Source organism: Taudactylus pleione, unplaced genomic scaffold (assembly GCF_031769625.1).
Source record: "Taudactylus pleione unplaced genomic scaffold, aTauple2 ptg000019l, whole genome shotgun sequence".
Classification (NCBI taxonomy): Eukaryota; Metazoa; Chordata; class Amphibia; order Anura; family Myobatrachidae; genus Taudactylus; species Taudactylus pleione.
Genome location: NW_028284421.1, coordinates 26,107,255 through 26,132,775, shown reverse-complemented (window position 1 = coordinate 26,132,775; position 25,521 = coordinate 26,107,255).

Sequence of the window (25,521 nt, the reverse complement as noted above, 5' to 3'; positions counted from 1 at the left end):
ATGTCAGTGGGGCCGCCCACAAACGGCAGGCGTTCGCATGGGAATGCCTCCGTTTGTGAAGCCAGCCGGGCCTCGCACATGCGCACCTCGGAACGGGCTCCGGCGTGCGCACAGGCCCGCCAAGAGCCGTGGCGGGCCCCGGTAATAGGGGGTGTGGCCTAATAGGGGAGGCGTGTCCATGCCCCCTTGCCGAGAGAAAAAAAAAAAGATTTGCAGCGCCGCAAAGCAGCGCTGCGCGCTGGGGAGGGGGGGTGCTCTGAGCCCCCTCAGCCCGGCGCAAAGCCATGGGGGGCACGTGCTGGGCTGCTGTGAGGGGGGGCGGCGCCAAGCCCCTCAGGAAGCCCGGGCCCGGGTAATCTGTACCCGCTCCCCCCCTCCTCTCGGCGCCCCTGCGTGCACATGCCTCACAGGTGGTGCTTTCACAATCTCCCTGAAATGCTTTTTCAAAAGTAGGCAAGTATGGACTGCGGTCTTCACCAATTTATCAGGCTTGATGACCACCCATGCACATTAGATAAACTTTGCCTAAACCAGGCAGTAAAGTATTAGCATAAACTATCACTCTGCTACTTACTCTTTGTGGGACAGTCTCTTATCAAAGTCACTGACCCGCCAAGAGAAGTTTGATAAATAGCCCTGAAAAATATTTTTTTTGTCATAATGTGCAACGCCTGCCACCAATGACAAATAAGACCCTAAATATGGTATATTCTGCAGATTTGAAGTGCTTTTAAATTGGTGCAAGGGAGATGGACTAGCAGCGAGTCTGTACAATAATGTAAGTTTCCAATCGTTTTCCTCATTGCTGATATTGTGACTGAGTGTAAGTGAAGGGATCCTTAATCCTCATTGTATAATAACAGTCCAGTGTTCAAACAGTGGCGTGTAAACAAAACGGCAACACACCGTGTTTCTTTACAGTGCAGAAGGGGGAGCTATGGAGCAAAATGTGTGCTGCACTACTAGTCTCATGGCATCCTATACAGCATACTAGCCTACTCTCCCAAAATGGCCGGAAGGCTCCCGAAAATCGAGTGGAACTCCCGGCCGCAGCCTAGAGAGAGCAAGTCTCCTGGCCCCCCCCCGTGGAAAATCACACCCTCGCTATCCCTCTGCAGCGCCCACTTTCCAAGTGAAAGTGGAAGGTCCTGGGGAGATGACGCAATTCATTCTGAATGGTGTTATTGTGGCCCCGCCCCCTCCTTTACAATTGTGGCATTGTATAGTGGGCGACGGGGCCGCAATGACGCGTTCACAGCCCCGCACCACCCACCATTGCCACCACCACCGCGCCACCTGCAGTGCCGACCAGGACAGCCAGAAGGTAAGTTTGCTGTGGTGGTATAATGGGAACCAACCACATACAGTACTTTCCTAACTATAGATGGTAAGAAACTTTTGTTTCTGTTGTTTTCTTTCAGAAAAGCTTCTGGCTGTGGGGTTTAAATAAATTATTAATATGGGTTTTGCAGAAAAACAATTCTTTTGTAAATGTGTGCTTACCAATAGCTAAAATATATACCCAATTTATAAACATATCTACTTTATCTCTATAATTGCTAGAAAAAGTTACATAATTGCTATTAAGGTTAAATTGCATTTTGGCAGAATTATGTGTTCTCTCTGGTAACAAACAATGCACTTTTAATATAGTTGATATAATTGATACATGTATCATGTACATCTGTATATCCAGTTTTAAATAATCTGTATTTACTATGATGGCTCAAAATATGTAATGAAGCAGAACCTAGTTCCATCTTACTGGCAATATGCAGCTGTCTATGGCCTTCCTTGCTTCTTGATTGCTGGTACCAGTTGTAGTTTTCTGAATAGTAGGCGGCCCCATCAGGCCCCTAATAACGAATGGGCCCGTTACTAAAAATATGCAGAAACTAGTGTTTCCGTGTGTGATGTTCATTTAATAAATTAGGAATAAGCTACTTAGTAACTAGGGAAGAAAAACAGGAGGAGAATCATCAGCAGCTTAGTCACTGCATCCAAGGTCTGAAAAATCGCTTAGACACCCTAAAGTTTATAGGAAGTTACAAAGCTCAAGGCATAATTGCTTCAGAGTAACTAGTGGTGCCTTGTCCTTTCCAACTGCGGATTCCAATCCTAAACACAATAGGGACCCCAAAGCCTGTCACGGTGCCTTAACCAGTATGCTATACACTTCAAATTGCTCCAAAGGAACTTTGTCTCCCAGAAAGTAGCCTTTATCATATCTCTTCTGTCTTTCCAGGCTTTGTCTGGCCTGATGGGGATGGAAGGATGCTCTGCTGCACAATTGCTCTGCTTGCTTTGGCTTTACCAGGATACCCTATTCGTGAGACAATATGTAGTACAATTTCAGGCCCTGGCTTCTGAAATTGGCTTGGAATAACAAAGCCCCAATGGACTCTTTTTGGCAAGGACTTGCTGATAAGATTAAAGATGAGCTTTCTTCAAGAGATCTACCTGCTATGTTAGTTGACCTGATAGCACTCTATATCAAGGTAGACATTCGCTTTCCTTCATGTAGTTCCCAAAACCTTCAGTCCTTTCATTTTACATCTGCTTGGCTCCAGAAGCACATGCTTAGCTTGAGTTTGTGCTTGCCATAACATTTGTCTAGGGGATGTTCTTCTAAGTTAATCTCTGTTGGATGTGTCTCTGAATCCCTGGAAGAATTTCCCCCTATATATGATGGATGTCTTTAGTTCAGGCAGAAAAGTTGCCCCCACAAATAAAATGGACTTTGCCTCTCTCTCTCTCTGACTGTGCTATAGACTTGATGATAGACAAAATTCTTCTCCACGGGAGAGTCTACAGTTTGTCTGTGCCAATAACTCAGGCCATGTCTGAGTATATCCAGGAGCACTCAGAAAGGGGTTTCATAAGGCTGTCATCCTTCCACATCGGTGCTGTTTCTTTCATCATGGAAAAGAAAGATGGGGACTCCACGTCTGCATCAATAACAGAGGTTTCAATAATTTTACTATTAAAATCAAAAATCAACTTCCACTAATATCTAACTGTTTAACAAGATCAAGGGAGCTAGTGTGTATACTAAGGGCCTGATTCAGAAATGTATGTTGACCAGGGTCTGCGTCGTTGGATGCGGATTCCTGGCCTCTTGCATGGCCAGGCACCAGCCAGACTGCGAGAGGCTTCAGCTCCCGTAGCTTGACCAAAAGAGCAACCATTGCGACCGTCAGTTGCAATGGTCGCGATGATGATCCCAGCCTGCGACGTTGGTCGCAGTGCTGGGATCACAAATGCAGCAAGGAAGTGTCTGACACCTCCTTCTGCATTTGCATATGAGAAGGATGGATTTGCACAGCTACTTGTGTGCAGCTTTGCAAACCCGTCCATCTCCGAATCAGGCCCTAGATCACAGGGAATCGTATAATCACATGGATATTATATACGGAGATGAGTGCAAGATGGCTTTTCATACTCGGGATGATCACAATGAGTATTTAGTGATACCTTTTGGTTTAAGCAAATTTCCAGCAGTATTCCAGAGTTTTATCAATGAGATGTCCGGACACTCATACAAATTCCTGGCCATCTACCTAAATAACATTTTTATCTTCTCCTAATTTTTTATAGCACATTGTATCTATGTCAATTAAGTATTTACTAAACTTTGTGAGAACTATCTCTACTGTGTAAACTTTAAAAATGGAAACTAGAATTTGTGAGCAATAGAACACTGGCCACAACCCACAGGGTTAAAACACACACAATGTTTTCTTGGGCTTCTCTAACTATTACTGACAATTCATCAGAGGATATTCTACACTAGTGGCACCAATCATTGTATTTCCTTGCAAGTCTGCAGAAGCTGTCCACATGTTCCATCAGTTAAAAAGATTGTTTATTACTACTACACCTATACTTTGTCAAACAGATAAAACAAAGACTTTCTACATCTTTTGTTTTCAAGTCTGTACTGTCTCAAAGAAATCCTCTGAGAAGATGCATCCATGCATTTTTTTCTTAAAAAAACACCTTTGAAGTAAGTTATATTTCCAGTGACTATACTGATCATAAAACCTGTTGTATCTGCAATCTGCGCAACATCTTATTCCTGTCAAGCCAGGAGGTGCCTCTTTTACTTATGCTTAAACCTCATGATCAACTTCCACCCAGGCTCTAAGAACACTATTGGCTCTAGTTAACTAAAGTTCTGGCAGTGGCACAAGTCCTCCTCACAAAAACCCTTTGGACTTCTGTTACCACTTTATATACTGTCCATGGACTTTATTAGCAACCTTCTTCCCTTCAAAGGTTTATAATACATTCTGGGTGTTTTTTGGGAAGTGGTACAATTTGTTCCACTTAAAGGGTTACCGTCAGCTCCAGCTCTAGCTTAGAACTTTGTGCAGAATATTTTTCATTTAATGGATGTCACATGGAAATTGTCTGTGACCATGGCACTCTAAGAGTTCATCTCTAAATACCTTTGTGACCTCTGGAAACAAAGGGGAATCAAATTAATGTTCTCCAGTGCTTACCTCCACCAACAAGTGGCCAGACAGCAAGCATAAACCAAGATCTTGAAAAGTTCCATAGGATCTTTACCTCTGCTAAACAATATAATTTGGTTGAGCTTTTGCTTTGGGCCGAATTAGCATACTACGCTCATTTCATCACATATTCCATTTCAGATTTTTTATTGTTTACAGTGATCATCCACATCTTCCATTCCTTACCTCTGTATCTCCATCTGATGTACCTGCTGTGAACCTTCTTTGGAATTTCTCTAGCGGGTTAGAAAAAAATGTCAAAAAGCTGCCAGGCATTATAAGAAATTTGCCAACAGAAAAATGCAAAAAATACCCAACCTGTCACCTGGAGTCAAAGGCTTTCTTTTGACCCGCTATCTTAGATTTAAGTTACGCTTCACAGGCCCGTTCAAAGTCCTCCAAAAGATATATACTTTAGCCCTCCACTTACAGTTGCCAACCACTCTGTGGATTCCATTATTTTTTCATATTTCATTATTAAAACCATTAATCTTGAGTCATTATTCCGTCTCTCATTCCGTTCCTGCCCCAGCTCCTCTCCAACAACCGTAAAAAGATGAAGTTATGGAGATCCTCAGTTCCAAAATGTCCAAAGATACCCTCTACTTCCTGATTGATTGAACACCTTCTGATGTGCATGCACCCCAACTTCTTACAAAGATAATACACTGACAAACCTTTTTGGGGGTTTTGGAGTTCACTATTCAGAGGGGAGCTACTGTCATGAAGTAGCACCTAGCACCTGCTGACTGCATCCGATGGCAGGGTCTGCTGTCCATGGCCTCCTTTGCTTCCTTGTTCTCTCTCTTATTTAAAGTGATACATTCAGATTCAAAGTCAAACGAAACCTTGCCTATAAAAGCTCACTTAGCACTAGACAGGTGCTAAAGCATTGAGTTGTAATTCACTAGCTCCAGTGTTGTTTCCCTTCGTGAGTTTCCTTTCCATGTACAAGACTTCATCTTCTTCCTAACAATGAAATTGTGCCTGTGCTCCTGAGCCTTGTTAATTGCTTTGTTACTGAACCTATTCCTGTTGCCCTGATCTCTTACCTGTTTACTGTTCTGAACAAGTGTCCCTGACCTCTTGCTACATATTACTGTTCTCTGTATCACGTTTGTCTACCATGCTTCTAATACCCCACATAGAGGGCCGAGACCTGCAGGCTCCCAGCAAAGAAGCCCATACTGCCATGTGGGATTTTTCATGAAGAGCATGGGGTCCATTAGACTCTGTACCCGAAACTGCCAGAACCAACCACTAACTGGCTGAAAAAATCCAGAAATCAAGCCTGAGAACACAACAAAAGACTAAATGTGAATGATACATTATGCATTCAGAATGAATATACAAATGAGCCCTAGTTGTTCTACAAAAAAATATTTAAGACAAGCCTAATACAGACACTGGAGGTCACTTATGATGAACAAATTGTCAGACGGGCAGTGCAAAATTAGCTTTGGCTCACCATATGTCCTAGATTTCCACCATAGGTTCGTAGAGCAAAATGGAGAAGACATTTGCCAAGGCAAAAAAATTGTGGAAACTGAGGGTATTCCTGGCAAAGTATATAGAAGACGCATGGTTTAGCCTACTTTTCAGTTACTTTTGCAAAGCATGATTATTGAATTGATAGAAAGAGGTAGTGTGGGTAACTTTTCAGGGGGGTTTGATGCAGTACCGTGGACTTAAATTTACACCAGCCTAGAGCTATTGGTCTTCAGGTTTTGTCCTATACTTTTATTGCACCCCATACGGCCCTTTATTGAAGATAAGCATTGCAAGTGGTACTCCAAACAATGTAATATAATGTCTCCATGCTGTTATGATTTATTCAAGACATATTTCAGATGAATTCAAACAATAGTTTAGATGAAAAACTGATACTGTTAATTATAAACATTGTTACTACAGTGGGTATTTCAGACTTCGTTATTACATTTACACTTTTTCACAGAATGATGGGTGAACATGGGTTTTCATAGATGTGCTTTGCTATGTGCTCCATCTCACATTAATAAGGTACTCACTCTTCATTTATGCTGCAAATCTCTGAGCATTTCCATACACACAAAGACACCTGTGACATCAGAGGGGCCCTAGTGGTTCTAATAAATGCGCTGAGTGACAGTTCATAACTGATCCTTTCTGTGTGCAGGAGTCGGTGGATTTAAAGTATATTTAAATACATTTGTATGGACTGAGATTATTAACTAATGGTTAGAATGATCTGAAACGGCTTCCTAGAACAGCAGCACAAATGCTGAAATCGGAACTGAAGATGCTAAATATTTGGTGTGATGCTAAATAGAATGGGCAACACTTTCTCCCCTCCCCTTGATGTACAGTATACAGTGGCGCTGTGTACTCAGTACATAATTAATTACTTTCATCTTCCTGCTCACAGTATTACTGCTATGGTTCGTACTAAAATTTGACTGAATTTATTGCCTGAAGCAATCACTTCACTGTGCCTCATTATAGGACAGTTGCAGTAGTCAATGTCTGTTCAATACAGATGACAAGCCTACCTGATGATATAAGCCAGAGGACATGAACATTTGCCATACAGACAGTGTAGCATTATCATCATCATTATTGTTTCTTTATAAGGGACCACAAAATTCTGGAGTGCTGTACAGTCATTCTGACAATCATCAAAAAACAAGACAAGGTACACCAGGGGGATCAGGGACCTCAGACATCAGGCGGATATATATATATTTTGACACTTGGGTTCACTGTTCCTTATGATGAAGTGAAATGAAAACGGTGAAAGAAGGATTTTATACAAGCTCAGCTTATTTCCAGTATGACACCATGAAATGAATCCAATTTTTAACTCTTTAGTCTGCAGAGTACAATACTTACAGGCAGTGCCAAATTAGAGACAAGGCTATAGGGTTCATGCCCCGGGGACCTAATTTCAACAGGCACCCCCCAATTAAATAATTGGCTCTTTTTGACATTCAGCATCAATGTGTTCTTCACCCCAAAAATATACTGGTGGGTTGACTCCCATAAAGAAAACTAACCCTAGTGTGTATATATGTGCGCATGTGATATGGAATATAGATTGTAAACTCCACTGGGGCAGGGACTGATGTGTATGGCCAAATATTCTCTGTACAGCACTGCGGAATATGTGTGCACTATATAAATAATAGTGCAGCTGCTCTGGCAAGAAGTCTGGACAGCATTGTCTGCAAGCAACCTCCAGTGCAGTGGTTACACAACGTCCACATACACTTTTATTGCACCCCATACTGCCCTTTATTGAAGATAAAGGATGCAGAGAATGCACAGGGCGGGCAAACAGCTTTGGCCATTAAGTTATAGGAAACCAACAAGTTTCTAGCCTCACAAATGCTAATCCAGCCCTGATTACGGGAAACATTGCCAGGGAATGACCCATAGATGCAGACATCCTAACCTAGAAATTGCTGCCTACTGTTCTAAAAAATATATTCCAAATTGTACTGTAACGCTTATTTGAGAAAAGACTGTCTCATAAGAGCATCTTCTCTGTGTTTCTATAATAGCATATTAAGCTCTCGCTATCTATGTTGACACGAGTTGGAATAAGCAGTAATTTGATTTCCCCTGAGGGCTCCAGCCCCCATCCTGCTGATTATAGACGCTGGTCTAACACCCCCTCCATATTAATGCCATCCCGTTGCTCCCGGCTACTAATCTCATTAGCCCAATTTTGTCCAAGCCCCTCATATCACACGCTTTGAAGAACCACAGGACCTGGAGGAAGAATCCTGTCAGATTGTGTCTGCAAATGCTCATTTTAACTCCTCCTATTGCTCTGCAATTTGTAACCCCTCCTCGTGTTCTATATAACTATTCATATTAATATATGTAAGTGCTCTTTACAACCTCTTATGATATTATGATTTTTTTTCTATATATAGCATATGTGTTTAGCTATATAAACATTGGGGTGTAACAGTACTGTTATTCCATATATGTTTTGCTATCTACACTGTTTTGCTGTCTCAACAATCTTTTATCAATGAACAAATATTAGGAAAAGGCGCATCTAATTGAAATGTGTGGAACACTGTATACTCTGAGAGAAATATTAAGCTCATTCACTAACTATAGAGATGATTACTTTAAAAAATTATGTAATATATATAAAATTGTAAAAATCAATAAATATGTGAAAAAATAAAAATATAAAATAGGGGGTTAATAAATGGATAAATAAAGTAAAAATTATATAAATAAAAATTAATACAAATTAATAAAAGCAAAATAATTACAAGGAGTAAGAGTAAGTTAATAATAATAATAATAATAATAATAATAATAATAATAATAACAATAATGTTATTTATATAACACTTTTCTCCTAAAGGACTCAAAGTGCTTACATTTGCCTTTACAGCAGAACATACAAAACAAGCTTAACAAGGGTGAAGAGGTAAGTCTCAAGTCTATTTTTGAAGGACTCTAGAGTGGAGGCGTCTTGAACTGTGCGGAGAGGCAAGTTCCATAGAGTCGGAGCCACAAAGCTGAAAGCTTGACCCCCAGACGAATACCGGGAGTTTCTCGGTACTGTTAATAGTCCTTAATCAATGGATTGCAGTAATCGAGTGGGACAGTAAGGGATCAGAAGCTGCTTCAGGTACATTGGGCCCTGGTCATGTAGAGCTTTGAAAGTCAGTAAGCCAATCTTGAAAACAATTTGCCATCTGACAGGTAGCCAGTGAAGGGAGTAGAGAATGGGTGTTATGTGGCTGGAATGGGGCTGGTTGGTTAATAGCCTGGCAGCTGCATTTTGTACCATCTGCAAGCGGTGCAATTATTTTGCTGGGAGACCAAAGTAGAGGGCATTGCAGTAATCTAGGTGTGATGATATAAATGCATGTATGACTTTAGGCATATCTTCTGAGGGAATTAAGTGATTGATTCTGGCTATGTTCCTCAGATGAAAGAATGAGGATTTGATTGTGGCTGACACCTGATGTTTAAGTGTCAAGCCACTATCCAGGACAACACCAAGATCCTGCACATTGTTTTGTAGTTCTGAACCTCCAAGTGCAAGTCCTGTTGGTTAGCTATGCTGTAGCCCTGTCCTGTGATCTATAATAAGTACCTTTGTTTTATCAGGGTTTAGTCGCAGCCTACTGGCACTCATTCACTCCTGGAGCTCAGCTAGGCAGCTATTTAGGGTTGTTATTAGGTCCTTAGTACCTGGAGCAAAGGATAGGTACAGTTGTGTATCATCTGAATAGCAGTTGTAGACCAGGCCCTGACGTCTGAATATTTCACCCAATGGTAGCATGTATACTGCAAAAAGCATGGTAGATAGTATAGAACCCTGTGGGAGTGGCACTGGTAATGAAGAGTTTACTCCATAAGAAACTCTCTGTGACCTGCCATTGAGAAATGATTTGAACCAGCTAATGGCTCTGCCATCCAGTCCACAGAAATTTTTAAAGTGCTTAATTAGAATACTGTGGTCCACGGTATCAAATGCTGTAGAGAGAACCAGAAGGATTAAGATTGAACAATCACCTCTGTCTCTTGCCATCAGAAGATCATTAAGCACACATACCAGGGCTAAGTCTTCTCCTGAACCCTGACTGGAATGGCTCATAAATATCATGGATAGACAGGCAGGTTTCCAGTTGCATTGCCACCACTTTCTCAATGACCTTTCCCAGAAAAGGAAAGTTTTATACCGGTCTGTAGTGGGTCATGCAATCGGGTCCTAAATTAGGTTTTTTAAGAAGTGGTCTAACAATTGCCTCCATTAGTGGTTCTGGAAAAATGCCTGTCTGCAAAGAGCATTGAATATGCAATTACAGGGCCAATCAGGTCCATACACCCTATGAGAAGATTGGTTGAGGCAGGGTCCAGAGAGAGCATTGGCGCACCCCCCACCCCCCATTTTTTAAATAGGAACATAAGATAGTGCACCTGAAAAAGAGCCATGGCCTCACGGGGAAGGGTCAGGGAAGAGATAGGGGAGGCCAGGAGATGCTAAGGATAGAAGAAGAGGCAGCTAGAAGTGAGAATGATAATAAACAGGAAAATTGACAGGCCAAACAGCGCCCCCTGCCCTGCGGTGCCCTGTGCCATGGCCTAGTGTTTGCTTCCTTGATCTCATTTGAAAGGAACTCTGTTTTCTTATTGGCGATTGTTGATTGAAATTCTCCAATATGTTTGATTTGTTTTAACTTATCCTCTACCAGGTTCGTGTTCCTCCATCGTCTTTCAAGTCTGCAACCCCTTTTCTACAGGGAAAAGTGAAATAATGTATGTGTGTTTATAGTTATACCAGAATAAAATGAATATTATAGAAGTATAAAATAGCTTAATTTTTATGCCGAGTCCGAGGGGTTTATTTATGAAAGTTCAATTTTGCATTTGATTTTATGTTTGATTTAACTCACCTGAAATCGAATCAAATTTCATTTGTTTTCATTTGTTTCCACTGTCAAAATCCCACTTTTACTGAAAATTGATTTTGAAAAAGATTTCATAAACAAATTCAATGTTGGTCGGTTTTTGCCTGCGCATGCACAAGACCAGTTCTATACATGTGCACAATGGGTCCTGCGTCGTTGCACACAGTGCCCCCTAAGTTACAGCCTGTCACTGTTTGATGGTCAGGGTACCCAAAGACGCAGGAGTGATGTGCCCTGCGTCTATCTCTGAATGAAGGCCATATTTCCTACAGTCACAGTGAACCACATGTTTGGGTCCCTTTTAATTAAAGCTGTGCATGAATCCAAAAGTGTTTCTTGATTTATTTTGAAATCGATTAAAAAAATTTACAAAAACAACTAAAATAATGTAATTTGCACCTGTCACATATGATTAATATCTTGCCTGATTCATTGACGGACGCTATGACGATAGCAGCTGCGATTGTGCACGTTGAGGATGGGCAAAATTATTTAAAAGAAAACAGCAGCCCTGAAAAGTAGACAAAGGCACAGCAACTGTGTACACATTCCCAGTGCACAACTACCGTAACTACCATAGGTGCAAGGGGTGCAGCTGCTATGGGGCCCAGAGCATAGTGGGGCCCATCTACCTTATCCAAGTTGCATGTGTTATATACATTTTTCACCATTAGGTGGTGCATAGGGGGCCTTACAGATTTTGCTATGGGGCCTTCAAATACCTAGTTACGCCCCTGCCAGTGCACACGCACATCCTTCAATAATCGCCAGCTCAATTAAATCAATGGACACGCAATATAGCAGCCTGAATAGAGACGCCAGAAGCACATTGCTTGAGTACAGATTTGCAGGCACACCCAGTGACACGACCCCCAAAAACAGCCACGACGCATCTGCGCTTTTGCCACCACTCACCTGTCAACGACCAGAACGTTGCCTGACTGTCAATCACTCTGTGCAAAGGTAAGCGCTGGGTGCAACATCACTAGTATACATGTGCAGAGCGAATAATATGCATGCGCAATTTACCAATAGTTGCTCAATTGCAAAAACTTTCGGCATATCTACATTTATATGCATCATAATGAACTTAGGTTGAGGGACTGAGGGCCTAATTCAGATCCGCTCGCGAGCGCTGAGCGCTCGCAAGCGGGTCGATGGTGCCCTAGTGCGCATGCGCACGACGGAGGGAGCTCCATCGTGCGCAAGCGTGAGACCCGCATAGCGACAGCCAAGCCGTCGCTATGGGTCTCGCACCAAAGGGGGCGTGCTGTCGATGGTGAGGACAGCACACCCCCTTTGGTGGGCGTGCCGGGGGCGTTGCTGCCCAGACGGAGGCGTTCCCATGGGAACGCATACCATCTGGGGCCGGCCCCACTGACATCACTACTGATGTCAGTGGGAGTGCTTTTGGCTCTGATAGAGCCAAAAGCACTCCTGGGCTTGCGGCAGCAAGACCCGATCACAAGGGTCTCATCGCAAGCCCCGATGGTCGCGATGGTCTTGACCATCGCGACCATCTTTTTGGCCGCTCGCATAAGCTGTGGGTGGTCACCCACAGCTATGCGAGCGGCCAGGAGGCCGCTCCAATTTTAGGTAGGAGGGCCCTGATTCAGAACGAGCGCTCTGGTCAGAGCGTCCGGCTCTGAATCAGGCCCAGAATGTTGTTTAGAAGCTAAAATCGCCTGTCTACTATTAGGCTATTATTTTGTGGAATTTTATGTGTTAGATTTTGTGTTCAATATGTGTTTGCTTTTCTAATTGAATGTTAGTAAATCAGGCAATCCTATGTTCCTCTATGTAAACGTACCAATGTTTTGCCGATATTCAATTTTGAATAGGATTTTAGATTTGTGGTGCATAAGAAATGAATTAGATTTTGCCTTTGGTTTTGCCTTTTGTACATCTCTGAACTTTTGTAAATATACTGCTGAATCTCACTTAATAGTAAGAAGAAGGCCAGTGTTTAAAATGAAAATGTCTTTGCAATAGGATAAAATGCATCAGAAGGTGCTTCAGTAGGTCTCAGTAAAAGTCACCGAATTTCATGGAATTCTATAATCATTTGGGACTGTTTGAGCTCGCAAGACGAAAGACGGGTGGATCCTTGGAAAGGCACCAAAAGATTCAACCTACAATTCCAGGAAATACTACCACAAAGACTATTGCAGCTGTTTACTAGTATTGTAAACAGCTGCAACTATAGCAGCCAGTAAGGCTTGTTTGCATTCTCATAAATATATATAACAAGTTAAGGTCAGGGGCACCAAGAGAGATTACTAATTACCTGGGCCTTTGCTTGATGGAGGGGCCTGGAGTAGCTGCTAATGGGGATAAATGTCCCCCTTTGCAGCGCTGCTTGGGAAGGCAAATGTCCCCCTGTGTGGCTGTCTAGACCAGAAAAATTATTTACATTTTTTTAGGGGGTGTGGCTACACCTCCTAGGCTTTGGCCACACCTCCTCAATACCCGGCACGGGGCCACTCTTGGCAGCCCTGGTTAAGGTTTCTGCAGGTGGCAGTGAAAAAGGATGAGCTTTTCTAGAAGAAGAGGCAGCTCAAGGTCAGTTGTTAGTGGCCAGTCCAACTTCCAAGTGTAGGCCTGGTATTACAAAAATGTTACTTTGATACAGGATAAGATTTTTTTGATTTAAGAAAAAGATCACAGCATACAGTACTTTCCTTTAAGATGTACAAAAATTTATGCAAAAAAGTTTGCAAATTCACATCTCAAATAACAGTCCCCACTCCAATCTGGGATCTCCCTCAAGAGTGGTCTTATACAGCTCAGTCAATCACAAAAGCCTATCGCTACCTGATGGGCTATTTAATAGGCTCTGTGATTGGGTGTGGGGTATAAGAGGCTGCTCCTGATTGGCTGCTGGACGCAAACAGAAATACACATAATGGAAGCTGCTCAAATCACTTTATAAGCTTGGTTCTTGAAAAGGGAGGGGGTATTAAGAACAGAAGAACACAAACAATTCAGTCTTGTCAAAGGGGAGGCTGCTAAAATGCTAAATTTACCAAACTCCGGAATATAAAGCATATGCTAATGCCATGTACATATGGCATTAGCCGTTGAGCCTATTGACTACTTCCACAACTGTAGCACAGCTGTCCCCCGAACAAGGAAGTAAAATTATCACATTAGTGATCACTTTACTTTTACACATCGCAGGGACAGGCTCCTAATAGAGCCCCTGTCCGTGGATGTGGTTTTCCATACATTTGAGTGCTGCGATAATAATTATAATGATGATGATTAATAAATATGCCTTTAAATTCTATAACAATCCTCAATGGCCTGAGGAAATATTGTAGTACAAGGAATTGTAGTATGCAGAACAGTGGAAGGATTCTTATTTAATATCTTCATTAACCACTGAACATTGACATAATTAATTCTACTAATTTAGTCATAGAAATATTAACCGGTGGTTTACCAATAAATTGTGTTGGAACATCCTGTCTACAGCTGCTTTTTTATTTAAAACTTGTTTATTAGAAGGTTGACCAATAGATATGTACTGTATGTCACATGATAATTGAATAGAAATCAGATAGCATGTGTTTCTATTTCTATGTTTTTAAATAAAAACTCCTGCTGGAAAGTCCATGCGAAAAGGACTTGTACCGGTGAAGAGAAAACTGTCCAGACATTGCTGACTTTTGCAAGTGCAAAACATGTCAACATATAATTTTGTTACAATGTGCATGCACCTTTTCACACATGCACAGAATGGGGTGCTGGAGAGATGGCTGGGGGTGTCAGAATGGGGTGCTGGTGAGATGGATGGGGATGGCTGGGGGTGCAGCCAGAACCAGACTTTCTGGAAGGTCGTATAAAGTAGTAAATCACAGATCTCACAGAGCTAAGTGGAAAATTTGCGTCTCCCAGCGCTTTCCATATTCAACACCCCCCCTTCGATACACACTTCTCCATGTTACACAAACAGTTACTGAAAATTTCTTCGTAGCAACATAGAAAAAATACAGGGTTAGTCAAATTAGAAAACATCAACATATCAAGAGATTTTAGTTCACATTTCTTGATAGACATATGAGTAAGATTACTCTCACTGACAACATGGACCACATCAACAGTCTCTGTATTCACAAATTCAGGACTGCTGTTACTCTCAAAAATGTTATGCCTTTCACACTTGTGACTTTTGAATTTAGCAAAGTCTCTTTTCCAAGTCTCTTTTCCTATCTTGGACTGCCACTCACACCAGTCGGACCTTGACTTTTGTTTCTGGATGTCTTGAGGTTCACTGAATGCAATATTTGCAAATTTCACATCATATCTTCTAGGTGGTGTCCCTATATTTGATTTTGCAGAAGACCTATGCTGCAACTGAATGTCCAAACTGGTAGCTTCTGGTTCAGACATATCGCCAGTTATTGGCATATCCAGTGCACAAACTTGTTCTGCACCTCAGCTTCCAGCTTTTCTGCAACTTGTGCTGTTTCTCTGAACATGACATCTCTTGACTTGGGTGCCATAATCTGTAGCCTTTACTTTCATGGCAATAGCCAAGCAAAATCCAGCTTGCATCTTCTTCCTTTGATATGTGTACGTAGGCACTTCCAAATGTTCTGAGATGCTTTACACTTGGTTTTCTCTTTGACTATGCTTCAATAGGTGTCTTGTACTTCAGGGCAACTGTGGGAGAATGTCTTTCAGGTAACCTGCTGTGGACAATGCTTCTGCTCAAAACTGCTTGTTTAGGCCTGCATCCTTTAGCATACATCTTGCTTTCTCCACTAGTGTATGATTTGCTCACTCACTAACACCGTGAATATAGCCATTATAGCCATTATAGCCAGACTTTCTAAAAGATTGTACAAGGCAATATATTACATAGAGTTAGTAAAAGACTTGTGTTTCCCACTGTGACGCTCTAACATAGTAAACAAGTTGGCTTTGCACTTGCACAGTACTAGGTTCAGAGGCCATCTTTGTAAGAGAGTAAAGCCTCTCTTGACAAGTTCCAATATGGAATCTGCTCAGTAGCGCTCTCCATCTTCAACACTGGAGAGGGTAGTGAGCAGACACCGACACTCATTTAAGAAATGGGAACTGAATCCTGTCACATATCGGTCCTCCACTGCTGTAAAGCTTGTCAGGTGACTACCCTTATCACAAGGCCCATTGCCCAGTATGCATAATAGATTGAGAAGAAAATAAGTAGGTGAGGAGGCGGAATGTTGGACACAATGGTAAGAAGAGACATATGCAACACTGACTGGTGAGCAGAATTTGTAGGCTGTTTGGGCAAAATTGATGCAGCAGAGAGTAACCTTGGGCTCCGTTGCTGCTGTCTATTTGTCCCACATATATTTTGCCTCTATAAGGGATTCACTGTGTGGACCAACACCTTTGATCCATCCGTTTACTGTGCCCCACAATTCGGATCAGATGTGAATAGAGCACACTCTGCTCCAACCATCATTACCACTGCAGTTCCCCAAAGGGAAGCCCTCATCTGCCCCTTTTGGTATCCCTGAGTTTCATGGCCTGATATATTTTGCACATGTAATCAAGACTTGTGTGAGGTGTGGGCCCATGGATGACATACAACCCAGGCTCTAGATGATCCTAGTCCACCACTGAGCCCAACTTGTACTGTATGGCATTACCTCTCCATTATATCACATGTACAGACCAATGCATCTCTATTCTGCTGCATGCTAAATTTTTCATATATGTCATAAGCTGTGTAAAAGCGCGTCCACATGTTTTTGACCAACCATTACATTATAAAACTCTAGCAAGCAGCATCTCAGCATTCTGATTTATTCATAATGTCAATAAGGGACCTGCATAAGTTTACTGCATAAGTAACTTACACATCCTGATACTATTAACAAATTGAAGTGCTTATAGTCATCTGCTAGATTATGAAGGCAATTCCAGTTGGCGCCTCCTTTTTACTTAGTAGACCACAGTTTGATAGTAAAGAGCTCTGGGCAATGACCAACTCCCACTACCAATGCCATGGTCCCTGATGTACCATAGGCTTCATCTGTCTCCTGAAGGCAACTATGCTGTTGATGCACATTATAGCAATGCCATTACAGAAGATTTACTTGTGATGGAATAGCATGAGAGAGTGGATTAGGCAGGGCGGAGACTGAGTTACTGAGTTGCCTATATATATACTATATATATATATATATATATATATATATAGTGGTGAGAGGAGTGGTCTCTCACCTGAATTGCCCGCATTCTGGTGGGATCAGCTCCCTTCAAGGGAGAGAGAAACAACACCGGCTCATTCCGCAGTTACAATAGAAGTTTGTAATTCCGGGTTTTCTGGGCTGCACAGCTCAAAGTGGAGGTATGGAACTCCTTGTTTTCCAAGTCGCCCAGAGCCAGCAGGAAGTCAGCAGCACAGGAAGGGTTTAAAACCCTCACACACCTGTTGCTCATGGCTCCTGATGCAAGACAAACTGGCCAAGCGATAGGCTGGGGGTGGTGGTTAACATTAGGGTACCAGGACCTGGAGGGTCCCCAGACATTAGCACAAGGAGTGCTGAGACATCTACCTTTATGTTATTTGCTTATTTTCTGTTATGTGCCTGTGTGTGTCTAGGCCTATGCTCACGCATGCTAAGGTGCAGTGTCTGCCACCATTAAAAAGATACTTCTTTACCAAGTACCTGCCTGTCTGGAGTCCTCATCTGAATACCCCATGTTACCATATATATATATATATATATATATTTCACAGAGTGGTAACATTGGATCCCAGAAGACATACCGGGGGTTGGGATCCCAGTCGGACCTTCCATTGGTGTACGCTTGGCAGAAGTTTGACACAGGGAGCCTGTTCTGGGCCATCTACTGGATAGATTTGGATGAAAACTTCACGGATGGGTGGCAATTGGTCTGGGATGCCTAATAGAGTGCAACAAACAGATCACAGGTGTACAACTCCAAATTACTAATTATATATAAATACATTTGCAATCAAATTTTGCAATCAATAGAGGTTTTTAGCATAATCATGGCCAAGGTTATGGGCCTACCCACCATATCCAGGAAACCTCTGTCGGGTAGGTCCCTAACATACTAGGGTTCACATCCAGAGCACTGGACACCCCCCAAACTAGCCCAGCTGAGCCACCCCAGGGCACCACCATAATAGGAAAAGTGAAGTGTAAAAGAGAGTTAAGAGCAGCCACTGCTGCATATAAAGAAATGAAAATAAAAAGGTGAAGTACATGTATAATAAACAAACAGCGATGGGTTAAAATGTGTTATAAAAGAAAAATGTGTTATAATGCGGTTTCCTGAAACAGATCAACCGAAGCAATCCAGGGGGACCCACGCTCCAAAAATGAACCACTACAGTATATAACTTGTAGGACTTACCTAGAATTGTGCCTAATACTAGTGTGCATATACATTACCAGATTCCATGCTATTAAATCAATAAGGGAGGGATGCTAGTCCAGATTGAAGGTGTCTCCTTTCCCTCAGGTGTGCAATAAAGCACATTAAATGGAGTATATAGGAAAGACTCCTGGACTGCACACCCTGAATATATATAATGGGAGGTGCTACCTGTGTGAGACTTTTATTGTAGGCACAGAAACAAACAGATCACAGGTGCGCAACTCCAAATTACTAAGTATATATAAATACATGCCTAACAGAGTGGTTGGGGTCTGACCTCACGGTGGAGTGTGTTGGGCAGAACTTTGACCCAGGGAGCCAGCCTGTTCTAGGATTTCCACTGGATGGATTTGGATTTCACATAACAAAACTTAATAACTTAAAGATTTAAACCAAGGCAATGCTGGGTACTTCAGCTAATATATATATATATATATATATATATACATACAGTTACATAGGTCCACACTCACGTCTCCAGGGTCCAGCTATTGTTGGGGTAGCAAGCTAAGTGAGCACAGTGGCTCCAGATGCATAGGTACAAAATGAGGTGATTAAAAAGTTTGTTCTTTATTCACAGCATAGGTACAGACAGCATCATCAGACGGTACCTCTGCTCTTGATGTCCTACCGCGATCAGAGCTCTCAGCTTAGCTCTGTTTGGGCGGCAGCTCATACAGCCGGCAGCAGCAGGACCGGGGAGCAGAGACAGGCAGCGGGCAGTAACAAAAATCGCAGCTGCAGGAGGGCTGCTGGGCATGCCCAGCCACAGCAGCTCCTCTTCCCATGGACCTTTGTGGAGCCCAGCAGGCTGGGCCTGTCTGCAAGGAGACAAACAGTGGGGTGGGGGCGCCATTTCTCTTGCTGGCACAGGACACCAAAATGTCTAGTTACAGCTCTGTGGATGAGTATTGCAATGGGTGAGGAGTGGTGGATGTTGCTGGCTGCTGCTGTGATCTGTGCTGATGGTTGATTGGTGCGGTGCTGGGAGAGGGGTGCTGGGTCACAGGCGGAACTAGTGATGGTGCTAGGGGGCACCACCCAAAATCTTGCCTATGGCATCAAACAGGTTAGGGCCGCCTCTATATATATATATATATATATATATAGTGACTCAATAATAGCAGTGGCGCTAAATCAAATAGTCAAGCGTAGTTCCAATATCAGCGCAAGTCTATAGAACCAGTAGTAATACCTCTCCTGAAACACACTCCCTGAACTTCAGGTGGCCGCCTTTAAGCAGAATCCTGCGTTTCACATAGGTGGTAATTCTGAAACAATTGAAAGCAATAGGTGTATAAATTAGTGAAGTTTGGAAACAGTTATACCCCTTTCACACATGGAGCAAAACATGGGTGTTTGCGCTTGAATGTGCTTCAACCTGGGTTTTTGTTATGTGAGAATGCAAACAACCCAGGACAAAGTCCCAGGTACACGACCCTGCTCTATACCAGGGTCGGTCTGAGACCCTGAAATTTGCCAGGTTGATAGACTTTGGCAATTTTCCTTAAGTCTGAAAGGGATATTATTGTGATACCAAATTCACATGTACTATGTGATTAGCCTAAGGAAATATTGTAGGTATAACCAGGGCTAAAGTGGTCCTTGAGAGGTGGTGGAACTCATCTCTCCCACCGCCTACTCCCCACCCCACCTACCCACCATACTAGTCTGACAGGCCAAAACAAGTGTGAAAACTGTTCTTTACACACACACACTGTTGTGTATAAAAAACGGTAAAGTGAGTGGCTTTGGGGGACAGTGTGAAATACATTTTAGATGCTTTTTTTTTAGCACTCCCTGAGACTACAATGTTAGATCACTTAAAAAGAAAATAAAATGTTCTATATTATCAGTGTTATTTTCTGCCGTGCCTCTGAGTTTTTTATGGGGTCCCCACAAACTAGTCTATGTCACTTGGATGCCCAATTTTTTATTGCAACCCCTATGTATTGCCTTCGCTTGATTCTTTCTTTACCTATATGCTGGTTTCTCTGACGAAGTTGAGTCTCCCTAGGTAGACAGTGAGTAGCTCTCTGTCTGTGTGACTTCTTTGCAGGGACATGGTGGAGGTGGAACTAGTTCCACCTACCATTAGAGGTGATGAAACTCAGTTCCACCCCGTTCCTGCCCACTTTAACCAATGGGTATAACTCATTTGTTAACTGTGGTCTTTCAACAAGTGTAGCCAATCTGAAATTTTAAATGTCTTAGGAGCTCCTCTCCTGGGGCCCGACCGGTGATCGCAGATCTATCTATTTATCTATCTATATATAAAACACACATAGTAGAAAATCTAATAATAAAAATGTAAACTACTGTAGCTGTATACATTCACACAAACACATACTAACCTCGAGACCAGTGACTGCACAGGTCCCATAGCTGACCCAATTCCTTCTTCTTCTGCTGAACTTGGTCTGCTGATCTGCTCCTGCCGTACTCTCTACTGGCACACAGAGGCTACACGTTTCACCATTCAGGACTCCTGCTCTTTTCCATCTTTATCTTTCTGTTTACTCTAAACTTTCCCCCTTTTTACTCCTTATTGTCACTCCCCCCCCAAAGTTACCTTTTATATTCTGGCTGCAACACCCTTTCCGATGTCCTTCCTCCCTCCAGCTAACACTCTTTTCTCATGTAAGCCGTCTGGGCCCTTGCTGCCTTTCTTCCTAACCCTCCCACCAGCAAACCCTCTCTCTTTTCTTGTAAACCTCCTGTAGTACTTATACAGGCCACCCTTGCTCCAAGGGGCATTTTAAGAGAAGAGGGGGCCCGTGTGTAGCCTCCGTTTGGGCCCCCTCCTTTCTGTTAGTGCAGTAGATTCTGGATTCATGCCAGAATCTACTGCGCATGCGCTGGTCTCCGGTAAAATGGTGCCAGCGCCTTTTTCCCAGGGACATCTCCTCTGTGCATGCCCGAGTCACAGGGAAAATGCCCGCTGCCATTTTCCCTGTGACTTTTTGTTGCTCTGCGGCGCCGGTCCATCGCTGCAGATCAGGATGCCGGAATCGGCGGAAAGGTAAGTATAATTAACTATGGGTGCAGGGTGTTGGGCGTGGACCCCCCTGGACCCATGTGCACTGCACACCTTGCACCCATTATAACAAGGTCCCTTCGCAATTGACTCCTTCATAAGGAGGCTAGAGAGTGGCACTGTGGGAGGGGTGCAGCTGGATCCGGAGTCTACACTGAGGGTGTGGCCTATGCAGATGACGTCACGGTGGTTCTGTCCACAGTGGCAGTGGCGTGGCGGGTGAATTATATTGTTGCAATCTTCTGTTTTAATACACAAAGACAAATCAAACCATTTGTATAATAGCAATGTTATAGAAACAGAATACACATTCACAGCAAACATATAGTACAAAAATCACAACCATCAATGCCCTCATAATAAAGATGATATATTGTACCTCTATTGGATACCTTTAACTGCATTACATTAGTAATGCCCTTTTACCAGAGCCGTAACTAGATGTTTTGGTGATCATCGGCGCCCCCGCCCCATCATTCTTTAAAGGATATGGTTTACCCTGATGTCTGAATCACCAGCAACCTCAAGTCTGCATCCTCATGTCTGCATCTCCAGTTCCTGTACTCTAATATCTGTGTCCCGAGCACCCTCATGTCTGTGTCCACAGTTCCTGCTCCGTAAAGTCTGTGGGCCTGATTCATTGCCGATCGCATCTGTGATTACGCAAGCAGTCGGCCGATTGTTACTTTCTGCACATGCGTATGCATCGCAATGCGCGTGCGCGTGGGTTTCACTGCAATCGGACTGTGATTGCAGTGACTACGCAGACCCATCGCAAGATAATTGACAAGAAGTGACCATTGGGGGGTGTTGACGGAGTGTGGTGGGGAAATGCAGGTGTGTCAGTGCATTTTATCGTTGTGCATGAATTATCCATTGCCATGGCATACGCAGCTTGAGTACTCACTGCGTGCAATGAAGTTAGCAATTTCTAAGTAAGGTCAGGGCTGCTGTAATTCTGCGTGTGGGATGGATGGTATTCGATGTTACCAATGGTTTTGCTATTTTGCAAAGTATTATGGATATGTGTAAGGGGATGTGGGTGTCCTGCTATGGCATTGCGATTGCAAATATTAGCATATTTTCACAGTAGATCTGCGTGCAATTATGGAGCTGTGTTCATCTCCATGTCTGTGTCCCCCGCTCCTACACCCTAATGTCTGTCTCCAGCACCATCACCTCCCAGTCTGTGTTCCTAGTCACTCACAGCGTTACCAGGCACAGCCGCACAGAGAGGAGGAGGAGGAGGAGACGTCAGCAGTCAGCACAGAGAGAGAAGGAAAGAGGCAAGGTGACAAGGGGGGAGCGCAGAAGGCACTGTGGGAGAAGCATCATGAGGTCTCTCCCCGCACACACTAGTGCAGCTAGGAACCAGGACCATCACAGCCTGGTGGAGCTCCAGAGTGAGAAGGGCTGCCTGGGCTCATCGCTGCGTAACATACATCGCAGCAGGCGCCCGTAAAATCCAGACTGTGGTGACGGCTGGTTCCACCCCAGGGCACCAGCGCTCTGCGCGATGGCACCAGCCGCACCATCCTAGTAATGGCTCTGCCTTTTACTATGAAATAATACCCGGGTTACAGTCTAAACAACCCAGCATTTACTATGCATCGGTTTTGACTGTCATTTGAAATCTAACATTGTTACCTGTTAGATTTCAGTTAGGGGGATGTGACTGTACAACAGAGAAAAACAAATGGACCAACATGGGGAGATGTGCAAAGAGCCAAGAGTGTGGAACTAAGCAGGGAGCAACAGAAATATACTTAAAGTGTGGAAGCAAGAAATAAGAAACAAGTGAGAGAGACCAGCTGCATGTTGGAGACAGTGCCCAGAGCATCATAGTGTATTAAAGAAATTGCTGAGACTTGTGGTGCCACAGCACAACCAAGTGTTCCAGTGTATGCTATACCATCTTCCAGAGGGGAAGCTGTATCCTGCTATTTACTGAGAGATTTCTTGCAAGAGACATTTCTGCATTTAAAGTATACAGTATATAACAGCTCTGCCACAATAGACTGTTTCTGTGTAGTTAAGAGCCCTAATTGTGCACACAATGATACTCAAATGCAACCTCTGTTGTTATGGTTAAAACTGCTTTATTAGCTCTGTTACATTACATTGTGTCCTGAACATTACCACCCAGTATAAGGAACCATTCATCTATTTAAGGAGAACTTTATTTGAACCAAACAGCTCTGAGGGTATATAAAAGTCCATGTGATTGTATTATTTCATGCTTAAGCAAGATATTATTGTAGTGAAGCATTAAGTATTATCAGGAAATGTTTAGTACCGTACAATTATTGGTACATACTACCCATCTGTAAAGACTTAGGGCCTGATTTAGACCTGGTCGCTAAGCTGCGCTCGCTCCCTAGGGGCTATTATCGCACATCTGCGCAAGCGTATGCGTCAAAGTATGCATGCACGAACCAGTCACTGCGGCCGAGAATCGTGCGCTCGTAGTACACAGACTGGACGCTACTTTGAGTGACAGATAGCGCCGTTTGTGGGTGGTGACAGGGGAAGGTGCTTGTGAACGGGGGAGTGGATGTGCGAACGCAGCGTGTCTAAGCGTCAAAACGGAGTTTAATGGGTATGCATAATTTGCAAAGTAGCATCATTGAACACGTCACTTGGTTGTATTTTAGCCTGAACTGATCGCAGTACTTGCGGTGGGGTAGGGGCTACTCATGTGGTGCGTGTAGCTCCGATGAGTCTCGATGTTACTGATTAATCATACACTTTCTGGAGATGACGTGTGCTAAGAGAGAGGTGGGTGGCTTTATACTTCTTGTGTACACTCACTGCCGTCGGCCTCTAACACATAGAGGGCGTCCTTAAGCCAGACAGTGCGATCACGGGATTTGCATAACCGGCCCCTTTTGGCAGCGAGCGAACACAGCTTAGGGACCAGGTCTGAATCAGGTCCTTAGTTACTTTGTATTTGCCATAGAGTCATTCAGGGAAAATTTAGTAGGAAGAGTCACCTAAGCATATCTGATATTAGATTAGTGAATACTGTATGTAATCTGATTTAAGAAATGCTTACCATCTGTTTGTGTAATTAAAGTGACCAGTTCTATATTTATTTTAGGTCTCTAGAAATACATTTGAAAAATAATTTTACATACATTCTGTATGCCATTTTGTCTGTGTCTGGGAAGGAATCGGTTGGAATCCCGACACCAGCATCCCGGCAGCAGTGGAAATCCTGATCGTCCTCAGGTAAGTATTAGCTAACCTAATTCTACCCCCTAAGACTAACCCCCTCGTAGGGGTACCTAACTCTAGTCTCCCCCCCAAGTGCCTAACCCTAATCGCCCCTCTAAGTGCCCAAACCTAACCCCCCCCTTCCCCACCACCTAAACCTAAGTCCCCCGGGGGGTGCCTAACCCTAACCTCCCATCGGGGGTGCCTAACCCTAACCCCCCCTTCCCCTAGCCTAACCTCCCAGGGAGGTGCCTTACCCTGTCCCCCCCGGGAGACTTAATCCTAACCCTCCCCCCCCGCGCGGCTATCCGCGCTCGGCGCCCGGCGTCCCTTCGATCGTGATTGCGGGGCGTCGGTCTCCCGGCGTATGTCTAATGACAGGCATTGGCATATCGACGCCTGTCTTTAGACCCTTGCCAGGATATGACATTCGGGAAGCCGGCTGTCGGGATTAGGTCCGCCGGCTTCCCGACTGCATACCGTCTGGGAAAGGGTAAGTTTTCATTGTCTCTCTGTTGTGGTGTGAGGGAGGGAAGAAGCAACATTGCTGCTGTGTACAGTGTGCTGCAGCAAGAGTGGATTCCTGCCAACACACCCCATCCAGGTAACATTGGGCCTGTAATAATCTAACACACTTTCTAGAATTTTTTATAGGGTACCACACAAGTTAGAATAAATTAATTCCATGTCCTGTAGGATTGCTTTACCTGCTATCAACAATGATCCTGAACCACTAATTAAACTCCCCAACAAATATGATAGTGTCAGGACTCAGTATTGTCAGGCCAAGGCACTGTATCAACTTGTGTTTCAGATGTGTTTCCAAACATATTCCACTGGCTCTCTGAAGGTGGAGCTCATTCCAACACTGCTAAAAGGGGATTGTTTGGGCTACCTTTTATTTGGAAGAAAA